This window comes from Oncorhynchus tshawytscha, linkage group LG03, assembly GCF_018296145.1.
Source record: "Oncorhynchus tshawytscha isolate Ot180627B linkage group LG03, Otsh_v2.0, whole genome shotgun sequence".
Taxonomy (NCBI): Eukaryota; Metazoa; Chordata; class Actinopteri; order Salmoniformes; family Salmonidae; genus Oncorhynchus; species Oncorhynchus tshawytscha.
The window spans coordinates 986,558-1,001,229 of NC_056431.1; the positions used below are offsets into that span (position 1 = coordinate 986,558).

Consider the following 14,672-nt stretch of genomic DNA (forward strand, 5'->3'; position numbering starts at 1 on the left):
TTATTACATACAGCTGGAAATAACTTTTGGATATCAGAGCGACGGTAACTCACCAGCATTACCACCGGGAATACGACTTTCCCAAATTGTATCCTTTGTTCGTACCCCCAGGGAATTTAACTGATTCCAGAGGCTGATCCAAAACACCGCCGGCGGAGAAGAGGTGTTCAGAGTGGACTTCTAGTCCGACTCAGGAGGCGCACACACCATCCACTGCTCCCTAGTGTATTACTTGCTAATGTTCGTTTTCTGGATAATAAATTAGACACGCTCAGGTCGAGAATCTCCTTCCAGAGAGACATCAGGGATTGTAACATGCTCTGTTTCATGGAAACATGGCTGTCTCGGGACATACTGTCTTTGTCCATACAGCCAGTTGGGTTCTCAATACACTGTTCAGACAGGAATAAAGAACTCTCTGGGAAGAAGCAAGGTGGGGTTGTATGTTTCATGATTAACTACTCATTGTGTGATTATGATAACACACAAAAAACTCAAGTCCTTTTGTTCACCCAACCTAGAATATCTCACAATCAAATGTTCGTATTACCTCCCAAGAGAATTCTTTGGTTATAGTCACAGCCGTTTATGTTCCCCCTCAAGCCAATACCACGATGGCCCTCAAAGAACTTCACTGGACTTTATGCAAACTGGAAACTACATATCCTGAGGCTGCATTTATTATAGCTGAGGACTTCAACAAAGCAAATTTGAGGAAAGATCTGTGGTGATAAATCATCAGGAGTCATCACCTGCGAGGGCTGCAAGGTGAGACTGCAGCACTACACACCTAATTTCACTCTGACCAAGCAGACATAACAAACCGTGTGGTCAGATGACATATTTCCAGGGATTTCATTGGTTATTTCAATGGTCCTCTCTCCCCCTCAGGGTTTTTCCCTGGTGTAGCCAGCTGCCGTCCGTGTCCTACTCCTGTTTCAGACAGAGTAACTGTCCTATAGACAGAGCCAGCCGCAATCGCTGACAGAGCTGCCGACTGCAGAAGTGTGTGACCCAGGGCATGAGCCGGGATGGTGAGACACCCATGCACACATACAAAAAGATGTCTCCTGGTAAAATAAAGGTTGAATAAATACACACTTTTCAGATCAGGACAGTGGATCACCGTCTACAGATCATAAATTGTAACGCAGCAGATGACTCCTTTCTTGTCTCTAGTATGGGTGAATGGAATGTCCAAAACTTCAACATCAAACAATGAACACTGGGACAATATATTTCAAATGCTGGGAATGATGAGAGGTGGAATATGGAAAATGTATAAAGACATTATAACGAAAACATGAGGAGTATTAACACCAGGTTTACATCCTTTACGTGGTGTAGAAAATATCAAGGATGAAGAGAATGTTTTGTGATGAGAGGATTGTGATTTTACTTCTCTAATGAGATCATAGTGATTAGGATACTTTGCCTCTTTACTAGCCACGCCCCAGGGAGCCCAGAGAGTGTGTCAGCATGATGAAAACTCACCCATTTTTATTTAAAAAAAAAGGGGTGGATCAGCTTAATATTGGAAAGATTGTTGCTTCCATCAATGTAATTGTCTGCATGATTTCCAATCCCCCATATATTTTGGGGGGTAAATATATATTACCATATACATACACATATGCATACATGTACACATATATACATACACATACCTATGTAGACACATATACTTTTTTTAAGATACCTTTATTATTCCGCAAACCCTACCACCCTTCCCCCAATTGAAGTAAACTAATAAACAATATCAAATCAAAATCAAATCAAATTTATTTATATAGCCCTTCGTACATCAGCTGATATCTCAAAGTGCTGTACAGAAACCCAGCCTAAAACCCCAAACAGCAAGCAATGCAGGTGTAGAAGCATGGTGGCTAGGAAAAACTCCCTAGAAAGGCCAAAACCTAGGAAGAAACCTAGAGAGGAACCAGGCTATGTGGGGTGGCCAGTCCTCTTCTGGCTGTGCCGGGTGGAGATTATAACAGAACATGGCCAAGATGTTCAAATGTTCATAAATGACCAGCATGGTCGTATAATAATAAGGCAGAACAGTTGAAACTGGAGCAGCAGCACGGTCAGGTGGACTGGGGACAGCAAGGAGTCATCATGTCAGGTAGTCCTGGGGCATGGTCCTAGGGCTCAGGTCCTCCGAGAGAGAGAAAGAAAGAGAGCATATGTGGGGTGGCCAGTCCTCTTCTGGCTGTGCCAGGTGGAGATTATAACAGAGCATGGCCAAGATGTTCAAATGTTCATAAATGACCAACATGGCCAAATACTAATAAGGAAGAACAGTTGAAACTGGAGCAGCAGCACGGCCAGGTGGACTGGGGACAGCAAGGAGTCATCATGTCAGGTAGTCCTGGGGCATGGTCCTAGGGCTCAGGTCCTCCGAGAGAGAGAGAGAGAGAGAAAGAGAGAAAGAGAGAATTAGAGAACGCACACCTAGATTCACACAGGACACCGAATAGGACAGGAGAGGTACTCCAGATATAACAAACTGACCCTTAGCCACCCGACACATAAACTACTGCAGCATAAATACTGGAGGCTGAGACAGGAGGGGTCAGGAGACAATAATGCTTTGGCTTCTACCTTCTACCGTTTATACATCTTATACACATTTTACAATAGTTATATTTAGTTTGTTTTTAGTCCTTCCTCTTTTTCTGATGTCCATCCAGTTTGATTTCTATTTGTAACTCTGCTATTTCACAACATTCCTGAACCTATATACATTTTACCGACCCCGTAAGTTTTACATTGGTTATCTTGTTATTAGTCCCACCCTTCAGCTCCATTCAACCCCTCCCATCTATCTCTCAACACCAACCATTTTGGATTTCTATTTGCCATATATTTTTCAACTGTGCTGTGATGCTTGACATAAGTACTGAAACTTTCTATTATTGTAGCTTCTACATGTTGTAAATTAAAAATAAACATTTTTGCTAAAATAATGATTATATTATTGATTGATTGACTATGGCTTTTCAAATCACCCAGTATTGCTATCTGCAGCATTAGTTCTAGGCAAATGTTACAATTCTTCAGCCATTCCTAGACCTGTGACCAAAAACGAGCAACATATGGACAATAACCAAATAAATTATCTAATGACTCTGCCTCCTCACAGCAGAGCTGGGAAGATTGTATCCCCCATATACATAACATTATTTTGGTTGCAAGAATTTTGTATAGAAATGTAAATTGAAAAAAAATTGAAGTTTTGAATCCGGCGTTGTTTTGCATATCAATTCATAAACCATGTGCCATGGAATGGGTACATCGAAAATCTCTTCCCAACTATTTTGCAATTTATATGTCACAGCTGTCAGTTTTTTGGTCCCCAAATGAAATTCTTATATGTTTTTATTTATCACACTTTTATTTAACCATTTATGTTCTCTACCACGGGGCCGACATACAAGTTCCTTTTCCCCCTTCTACTTCCCTCTTCCATTTTTGTGGTAATGCTGCAATTAGTTGGTGGTAATTTTGGGTAGAGCAGACATTTCCATATGTCTGTGTTAGCTGCATGTGTGACATAACTCCACCAGTCCTATTTATGATATCATTCACTAAAATTATAACTTTTGAAAAAAAATATTCTATTCAAAAAATATGTTTTTTATCAATAAGTATATTTGAGTTTAACCACCATATTTGTTGTATTATTTGTTCTGTCTTTTCAGCTGAATTAAACTGAAATTGCAACCAACTTTCTAAGGCTTGTTTAAAAAATAACGATATTTTGGAGATTATTTCCTTTTCAAACAACCGAAAGTGAGCAGGTGTAATCTGAATAAAGGGGAAAAGGCCTTTCCTGAACATAGGATGAGACATTCGTACCAATTTACTAGAGAACCAGTTTGGATTTAAGTGTAACTTTTGTATGACTGATGCCTTTAGTGAGAGGTCTAATGCTTTAATATTTAATCATTTCTGCCCTCCGAATTCATATTCGTTATATAAATAGACCCTTTTAATGTTGTCTGGCTTGCCATTCCAAATCAAATTGAATATTTTTTGTTCATAAAATTAAAAAGCAGGTCACTAGGTGTACACAAAACCATAAGCAAATAGGTCAACTGTGATATGACTAAAGAGTTAATCAGGGTGATTTTTCCACAAATAGGCAGGTATTTTCCTTTCAATGTTAGCAAGATTGTATCTATTTTTTGCGAACTTTCTATAAAAATGTATTGGAGTGAGATCATTTCTTTCTTTTGGGATTTGTATACCGAGTATGTCCAAATCCCGATAGCAAAAGTCTCTAGATCCTCTATGAGGCGGTGGAGAGATTCTAATTGTGGTTTTAAAAGAAAACATGATTCATCAACATACATCAACATGAATGACACCTTAGTTTTTAAGCCACGGATTTCTAATACCTTAATATTATTGTTTGATCTAATTTTAACAGCTAACATTTCGATGGCAATAATAAATAGATATGCCGATAGTGGACAACCTTGTTTTACTCCTCTAGATACTAAATAATGGCTACATCTCAGAAAGTTTTAAACTATTTTACACCTAGGGTTACTATACATAACTTTAACCCATTTTATAAGAGATTCTCCAAAATTGAAATATTTTAGAGATTTATATATAAACTCCAGTCGAACTTTATCAAAAGCCTTTTCAAAATCAGCTATGAAAAACAGGCATGGTATTCCCGATATTTCATGGTATTCTATTATTTACAATACTTCTTCATCTTATATTATCTCCAATGTATAGTCCATGTAAAAAACCTGTCTGATTAGAGTGTGGCAGGGTAGCCTAGTGGTTAGAGTGTTGGACTAGTAACCGAAAGGTTGCAAGTTCAAATCCCCGAGCTGACAAGGTACAAAGCTGTCGTTCTGCCCCTGAACAGGCAGTTAACCCACTGTTCCTAGGCCGTCATTGAAAATAAGAATTTTTTCTTAACTGACTTGCCTAGTTAAAAAAAAAAAATATATATATATATCTGACAATACTTTTTAAATTCTATGCGCCAAGCATTATGTTAGGATTTTTGCATCACAACACTGAAGTGTAAGAGGTCTCCAATTTTTTAAATGGACTTTATCTTTATATATACCACTTGGGTCCTGTTTCATTAATGATGATATCAGACCTTCTTGTTGTGTGTCTGATAATCTACCATTTATATAGGAGTGGTTAAAACATGCTAATAATGGTCCTCTGAGTATATCAAAACAAGCTTTGTATACTTCCACTGGTATGCCATCCAGCCCTGGAGTTTTCCCATCCTTAAAGGCTTTAATTGCATCAAGAAGTACCTCCTCCATAATTTGGCCTTCACATGAGTCTTTCTGTACAGATGTTAATTTTACATTATTATTAGGAAAAATATCCATACAATTAGTTTCAGTTAGTGGAGATGGAGGAGCCTGAAACGAAAACATATTCTTAAAGTACATTACTTCCTCTTTCAAAATATAATTCGGTGAATCATGCGTGACTCCATCATTTGTAACAAGTTTCAATACATTTTTTTGTAGCATTTCTATATTGAAGAGTGAAAAAGTATTTGGTGCATTTTTCCACATATTCCATCCAGTTCGCTTTATTTTCTATAATATATTACACTGGATCTTTCTTGAATAAATTCCTCCATTTATTTTTGTTTTTCCTCTAACTTATTCTGTGACTCTATGGTACCGTTTTTATTACTATCTAACTGTACTGTTAGTCCTTCAATTTCCTTTGTTAATATGGACTCTTTTGATCTAAACAACTTTTGTTTTATATATGAATACTGAATTGCATGGCCTCTAAAGGCACATTTAACAGTGTCCCATACAATAAGGAGATCTGCTGTCCCTATGTTATGTCTGAAATTCAGTTTTAAATTCTTCTGTCCTAGTTCTAAACAATTTATAATCTAGTAGGCTTTGATTAAATTTCCAATATCCTCGCCCACGTGTAAATTCGGTAAGAGTAATATATAAGCCAATTATGTGATGATCCGATCGCATTCTGTCCCCTATCAACACTTTTTAAACTTTTGGTGCCAGAGAGAATGGTATAAGAAAGTAGTCAAGGCGACTAGCTTGATTAAGCCTCCGCCATGTATATCTCACTAGGTCAGGGTATTTAAGTCTCCATATATCCACTAATTCCAATATATCCATGACATTCATGATTTCCTTAAGTGCTTGAGGGTGATAGTTGGTAGTGTGATTTCCTTTCCGGTCCCATAGAGATATTTAAGACCGTATTAAAATCTCCCACCATAATAATATAGTCTAGTGTTGCTTGTCTTGATCAATTCTTATATATGTTTTCAAAGAAACTTGGATCATCATTATTTGGACCGTATAGGTTAATAAGCCATATCTGTTTATTGTCCAATATCGTATTTAAAATAAACCATCAATCCTTGATGATCTGTTTGGACAATTTGCACATTTGGATCAACATTACTGTTAATTAAAACCATCACCCCTTTTGAATTTCTTTGCCTATGGGAGAAATATATTTCGCCCCCCCACCCAGTCCTTTTCCACAAAACTTCATTGAAAATTGTTGAATGATTTTCCTGTAAATAATAGATATTATATTCCTTCTCTTTTAGCCAGGCAACTACTGATCATCTGCTAAGCCATTACAGTTGTAACTGGCTATACTTATTTCACCACTTACTATAATGAGACACAACTTTCAATTATATTTATCAAAATATATGTTTGTAAATGTACCATTAAAAAATAACATGATGATTGAGTGTCTATATAGCTGTACCATGGTATTTGCATTGCTACTAAGTAAACCTCCAATTGGTCCTCACTATTCCACCCATTAAAAGCCCTCCTCATCCCGAGATGTGTTGTCATCCCAATGCCCGACAGACGACCCCCGACCCCCCGTATCCCATAGCCCTGAAAATACTGGGATCCATCCTTCGAAAAGAGCACACAGTGACATTTACAGAACAGAAGGAGATCAACCGCCAAATGCATTTCCATCGCCCTCACCTCGATTTGCATTATATACAGCAATCATGAAAATATATATATTAAAACAAATCCTGTTTCTTAATTTCCACAATTAGCTATTCATATTTGTAGTAATGTAGGCAATTTATGCAAAGGATTTTACCTCTCACCAGTCTCGCCATTACCAAAATTACATTATTGCAAGCAATTATTATATTAGCAAACAATTATTGCGAATCATCCTATATTGTCCCTAACATCTTTACTCCTTCGCAAACAGTTGTGGGATATGCACACACACTCAACCCTTTCCCCCCACACAACCATAGGCTCACATTCTCAACAGTTGTGGGATATGCACACACACTCAACCCTTTCCCCCACACAACCATAGGCTCACATTCTCAACAGTTGTGGGATATGCACACACACTCAACCCTTTCCCCCACACAACCATAGGCTCACATTCTCAACAGTTGTGGGATATGCACATACACCCCCACAATCATACACACTCAACCCTTTCCCCCACACAACCATAGACTCACATTCTCAACAGTTGTGGGATATGCACACACATCAACCCTTTCCCCCCACACAACCATAGACTCACATTCTCAACAGTTGTGGGATATGCACACACACTCAGCCCTTTCCCCCCACACAACCATAGACTCACATTCTCAACAGTTGCACCACCTCAGAGCCCAACTCAAGAAAGGTCTTGATTTACGAATGCATATACAGTTGCAGCTGTATGAGAAGGCCTGCAAAACTGTGCAACAAAAAAAATGGGCAGAAATGGAGAGATTTTATTAACCATTGTCACGTCCTAGATGATGGAGGTCAAATGTACACCTATTCCCTGAAATACCCACAACACGGTCCCCCGTATTGACCATATTCCCAAGCATCTCCATGCAGTCAGACTTTAGATTTTGTGCCACCAGGGCCACAATAATATACCCCCTCTCTGAATGTCCGAGTGTGACCCCCTCCCCATGGGTTACTGCAGCTAGTGTTGCCAGCACTGCCACTACCTGGGTGGGGGCACCCCACCGGAATCCCCACCGGCTAGGTACAAGGTCGTCAAGGTTCTCATTAGCAGCTTTGAGAATTTCCTTGTATAGTATGCTGTCCCTTTAGGGGGCTTTGGCTTTGCAGGACCAACCCTGCCAAGCAGGCTCAGAATCTTGAGGGGGCAGTGCTGCTCTTGGTCTCTGACCGCATTTTGGCTGCATACAGACCACTTACAGCAGGCACATAAAACAGATAGGGACTTCTCCATAGTATCTGGGTCATTCAGGTGGGTGTCATTCAGGTGGGTATCTAAGGTATAGGGTTGTGGACTGTTCCATCTTATAGGATCATAAATAAATAAATTAGATATATCATTTATTTAAACAATTTAGTTCTCCATGATAGGACAAAAAATATAATAAATGTATAATTTCATTTAAAACACTGTTCCTCCATGATAGGACAATAAATAAATAAATACGATGTATAATTCATTATAAAAAGTATATCCACCATCTGAACAACATTGAAAGCTCTCTCACACCCCCGCTCACAGCAATACATTGATTCTGGGATATGCAACCATTTCCTTTCTCACTCAACGCCACACTTTCCCAAACATAAAAAAAACACACCACACCATCCACACATACTATGCCTTTTGTTTACTGAGTTTTTATCTTCACTATGTTGAATTAGTGCTTTTGTGTTCCAATTAGTTATATCAAATCAAATCCAATTTTATTTGTCACATACACATGGTTAGCAGATGTTAATGCGAGTGTAGCGAAATGCTTGTGCTTCTAGTTCCGACAATGCAGTAATAACCAACAAGTAATCTAACTAACAATTCCAAAACTACTGTCTTATACACACAAGTGTAGGGGGATAAATAATATGTACATAAAGATATATGAATGACTGATGGTACAGAGCGGCATAGGCAAGATACAGTAGATGGTATCGAGTACAGTATATACATATGAGATGAGTATGTAAACAAAGTGGCATAGTTAAAGTGGCTAGTGATACATGTATTACATAAAGATGCAGTAGATGATATAGAGTACAGTACATACGTATACATATGAGATGAATAATGTAGGGTATGTAAACATTTCTGTATATTTGAAGATATACAGAAAAGCTATATTTTTTATTGTATTATTACAATTCATAACCAGGCTAGAATTATTTCATTATTTTCCTCATCTATAAGAACTTTGTAATTTTTAAAATATCCATGGAGTAGTCTTTGTGTCTCTGAACAACTGGTTATCAATATATAGTTTATTGACAACGAGAGCTACTCGTTTCCCTTTTAATCTATTTTCCTTGAAAATTGGATACAGAACTTTACGCCATTCTGCAATTTCCTTCGGGAACTGGTCATTCATGACAATTTTTGTCCCAGCAAGTCTTTTACCCATTATGTTATCTTTAAATGAAGCAAATTTGGCGTTCATACATCTGCCCTCTCTGTCTGAAGCGGTGTACACGTTCCAGTTGGATTTTGTCGATAGCTTCACGTGGAATCTGAAGCGCTGCAAGGAGGAACTCTCTAACTACAGATTCAGGAACTTCTCCTTCTTTCTCTTGGATACCTGTAAGTACCAGATTCTCTCTCGTGGATCTAGTCTGTATGTCAAGTAAGGCTTCTCTCAGAACGGTGTTCTCCTTTTTAAGTTCATTCACTTCGGTTTCAATCTGATTGACTGTCACTTTTAACTTATTTGTTTCCTTCTCCAATGTCGCAGCTTTTTCATCACTCATCTCGAGGCTTGCCTTCAACTCTTTTATATCCTTACTGACTAATGCAAGGATACCCAGTTTGTCACTTATTGATTTTAACAGATCGGTTTCGACCTTTACCATTCCCGGTGGTGAAAATATTAAATCGTCTGTGTCTGTAGAAGAGTCACGTTTTCGTTTTGAAATCGGTTCCCCTGTCTTCCTCTCCGTCATGTTTGGGTGTTGCTTGTTTTCGTAATATTTGTCGATAAATGTCTCTAGTCTTAACATTTGCTTTGTATTATTATCTAGATTGAAGGTTATCACCCACCAGATTGTGTAGTGCTAATATTTAGTCTAACTTGCTGATATTAAGTATTCCGTTTTTATCTTGATAACTAATTTTAAACTAATTGTATCTACATAACTACGTTCAATCCGTCATTACCTGTCTCAGTCCCGCCCTCTCCCTTTTTACCAAAGGGTAGAATAGAAACTGCAGCTAGGTCTACATTAGTCACAACTCTGAAACTCAACAAGAGGTTGTCGAAGACAAAGGAATTGAGTAGCTGTCCTAAGTACTGTGTCTAAGAAAGTGAATTTAAGTAGGACCATCCTGTTACTCTCTTCAAATCATCATCGCCTACACTGCTCTCATCCCCACTCTGGGGATCATCAACACGGCTAAGTTCTCAGAAGACCACTCTTCCAGAACGAGTGCAAGTAAACAGACATGAAAGAAGAGGGACATTGTGACCTCTTATGGACAATCAGAGACACCCGAGAACGAAGGAGAGGGCCATCCAAAGAATAAGGCTAATTCTAACCCTTCTCACAATGCGGAACTCATTCCACGAAGGCCTGGGCCCAACAGAGATCACCGACGAGACCTTCAACAAGTAAATACATGCATTACTTCTTACCCAAAAGAAAGGCAGTTCGGGGCAAGGTATTAGGGTTACTATGAGCGTAGTTCCCAAATGTATCCAAGTGGTGCTTCTCTTTCCCTCTCGCATTCTCTTTCTCTTTAACTCTCCATCTTGTGTAACAAGTGTCATATTGTGTTAGTCCGCTAGGGACCTGTTGTCACCGTATAAGTGTTCCAATCAATAACCTATACCGTGTGTGTATCCTGTGTTATCATTTAGTTTGTTAGTAAATAAACAATCAAATATGTGTTGTACGGAATTATTAGTAAGACTCGGGTTTGTGCAGATTCACGAGGTCTGCGACGTTCAAAATGAGACTGATATGAGGAAATGATAAATATATAAATATATATATATTCTTGAGTTAATTCGGATTAATTCAATTTAATTTGAGTTAATTCGGGAGACGGTAACTCGGTAAACAACTTATCCCGTGGTGCCCCACATTTCTAATGAGTTAATTGTTACATGATTAATTTAATCCAGTAACAATTAAACATAGTAGGTAATTATTCGATAAATAACAGTCATCACATTAATGAGAGTCACGTCAAGACACTTTGTATGAGGGTAATTCAACTCAACTCCACCACCATCTGTTTTTGTTTCCCCAGCGACGAAGTTTGGTCGGATGTTGAAACGTGAGCGGTACTCTCTGCGTACAGAGGTGGAGAGACACCGTCAGCAGCAGCAGCAGCATCTCCAGGCAGAGGCCCCGCCCTGCCCTACCCCAGCAAGGCATGCCATGACCGGTCACCCCACCTGCTCCAGGCCCCGGCTTCGGCCTACTCCTTCCCTGGAGAGCCAGAGCTGTCACCCTGCACGACAGATGTGCTCCCTTACCTGGTGTGCTCCCCAGGCGAGTCCCAGGCTCCAGATCTGGCCTACCACGGCTTCTGTGTGTCTACTGGCAATGGGCACTTAGACGAAAGAGGTAAGGGAGTGGACACATACACACACTCAAAACACAATCTCACTAGCACTGTTTAATATCTGTTACCCCTTCTCACTCCCTCTTCTTCATGGTTCGACACCTGTCAGCCATCTCCTGACCAGACGATAGGGATGGGAATTAGATCGTATGACCCAGAAGCCCCCTACTGCCCTTACCCCCCTCTGCTATGCATGGAGGAGCTGTGTGACAGTATCGGGCAGTCCTATAGGGACACCAGTCAGAAGACAAAGTACAGTGAGACACAGGTTTTATCTTGGGCATATGAAACGTAGGGGGGATACAGAGGGTGAGGGGCAACAGAAGACAAACAGCAGAGGGGCTAAGGATTTTAGAGATGGGGAAATGGCAGATAAAATAGGGGGAAAGTTTACAGGACTCCACCCGGAGGGGCAGGTCCCGAGTGGAAAGCCATACCCTCTGCCCGAGCCGAAAGTTGGGAGCAGGGGTCCAGTGGCAATCCGCTTGTCGAAGATACCTGAATTTGGTCTTCAAAACAGCAGCCCGGGCTTTGTTCCAGGTCCGGCGAAAGCGGCAGATGAACATCTGGGCAGAGGGTATGCTGACTTCTTCTTCTTACTCAGGGAGGAGCGGGGGTTGATATCCCAAGGAACACTCAATGGGCGAGAGACCATCGGCCGAGCAGGGAAAGGTGTTACGGGCGTATTCCACCCACACAATTAAGGGGGAGAGAGAAAGAGGGAGGGAGGGAAGGAGGGGAGGTCTCCAGGTCCTGATTGGCTCGTTCCGACTGGCCGTTAGATTGGAGGTGGAAACCAGAGGACAGGCTGGCTGATGACCCAATGAGGGTGCAGAAGGCCTTCCAGAACCGGGACAAGAACTGGGTACCATAAGGCATTGCTGTAACTCTGCGTGTCTTCAACAGAGCCAATGGTGGCTCTGTTGTGAGACAACATTGTGGAGCTGGTCTGAGTCTGCTGGGTCTGCTGGGTCATTCATGGGCAGTTCGTACTGTAACGACTCAGGATGTGACCCAGATGCAGACACAGGAGGCGGATAGTACAGTTTTCAATAATTTCTTATAACACGGGGCAAATGGTAGGTCGAGGACAGGCATAGGTTCGTAATCAGGTCAGAGTCAGGCAGGCAGAATGGTTAGAACCGGAAAAACTAGGAAACAAACACTTGAAAAACAGGAAAACGGGAAAGCACGCAGGTAAGACAAGACAAACTGGCAACAGACAAACAGTGGACACAGGTATAAATACACAGGGGATAATGGGGAACACCTGGGCGACACCTGGAGGGGGGTGGAGACAAGCACAAAGACAGGTGAAACTGATCAGGGTGTGACACGCAATGATTACATCAAGCTTGTGACTCAAAACATTTATTGGATGCATTTGCTGTTTGTTTTGGTTGTGTTTCAGATTATTTTGTGCCCAATAGAAATGAATGGTAAATGATGCTTTGTGTCATTTTGGAGTCACTTTTATTGTAAAGAATAGAATATGTTTGCTAACACTTCTACGTTAATGTGGAGGCTGTATGATATTTGTGTGTCTAACCTTCTGAACTTTAACTTCAAATGGAGTACTTTTGGAGTATAGAGCCAAAATATATTTTTTAATCCTTCACTGTCCCAATAATTACAGAGGACACGATCTCATATTAACTTTGCCAATTGGTTCCTAGTCTTAGTGATGCTAACTCTGCTAACTGTGTTGTTCCAGGCTGTGGTGATCTGATGGTGGCGGTGTTTGACTTCGCTCACAGAATGTGTGTCCTGAGACTGACTGAGCAGCAGATGGCTCTCTTCAGCTCACTGGTGCTCATTAACCCAGGTAAGACACACAAATGCACACACATTCTGTAAAATGATACTGCAGATAATCTTAGTACAATAAAGTTATAGATCAGAAAAGTCATAGATCAGTAAAGCATTCAAGTTTGAGGGAGTAGTGAGTGGAGAGTGTTTACCAGTGGTGTAAAGTACTTAAAGTAAAAATACTAAGTAGTTTTTTGGGGTATCTGTACTTTACTTTACTATTTATATTTTTGCCAACTTTTACTTTTAATGCACTACATTCCTAAAGACAATAATGTACTTTTTACTCCATACATTTTCCCTGATACCCAAAAGTACTCGTTACATTTCGATTGGAAAATGTTCCAATTCACACACTTATCAAGAGAAAATCTCTGGTCGTCCATACTGCCACTGATCTGGCGGACTCACTAAACACAAATGCTTTGTTTGTAAATTATGTCGGCGTGTTGGAGTGTGCCCCTGGCTATCTGTAAATGATGTCTGAGTGTTGGAGTGTGCCCCTGGCTAGCTGTAAATGATGTCTGAGTGTTGGAGTGTGCCCCTGGCTATCTGTAAATGATGTCTGAGTGTTGGAGTGTGCCCCTGGCTATCTGTAAATGATGTCTGAGTGTTGGAGTGTGCCCCTGGCTAGCTGTAAATGATGTCTGAGTGTTGGAGTGTGCCCTGGCTATCTGTAAATGATGTCTGAGTGTTGGAGTGTGCCCCTGGCTAGCTGTAAATGATGTCTGAGTGTTGGAGTGTGCCCCTGGCTAGCTGTAAATGATGTCTGAGTGTTGGAGTGTGCCCCTGGCTATCTGTAAATGATGTCTGAGTGTTGGAGTGTGCCCCTGGCTAGCTGTAAATGATGTCTGAGTGTTGGAGTGTGCCCCTGGCTATCCTTCAATTATTTTATTTTTAATGGTGCCATCTGGTTTGCTTAATATAAGGACATTGAAATGGTTTATTCTTTTACTTTTGATGCTTAAGAACATTTGAACAGTTCCACTTACTTTTGATACTTTAGTATATTTCAAACCAAATACTTTAGGACTTTTACTCAAGAAGTATTTTACTGGGTGACTTTAACTTTTACTTCAGTCATTTTCTATTAAGGTATCTTTACTTTTACTCAAGTATGACATTTGAGTACTTTTTCCACCACTGGTGTTTACCCTCTATGACATCACTGGATACAACGTGTAGAACTCCGTGGGTCTAACCCCAAGAAGTTCTGTAAAATGGTTAAAGACCTGAAGAACAAACTCTCCCCCTCACAGCTGCCCATGTCCCTTAATGTTGATGATGTGGTT

At 40.2% G+C, this 14,672-nt stretch overlaps 1 pseudogene; it reads left to right on the forward strand.

Moving 5' to 3' along the window:
- Window positions 1–335: 335 nt before the first annotated feature.
- LOC112235377 lies at window positions 336–14,656 on the forward strand (annotated as a pseudogene).
- The last annotated feature ends 16 nt before the right edge of the window (window positions 14,657–14,672 follow it).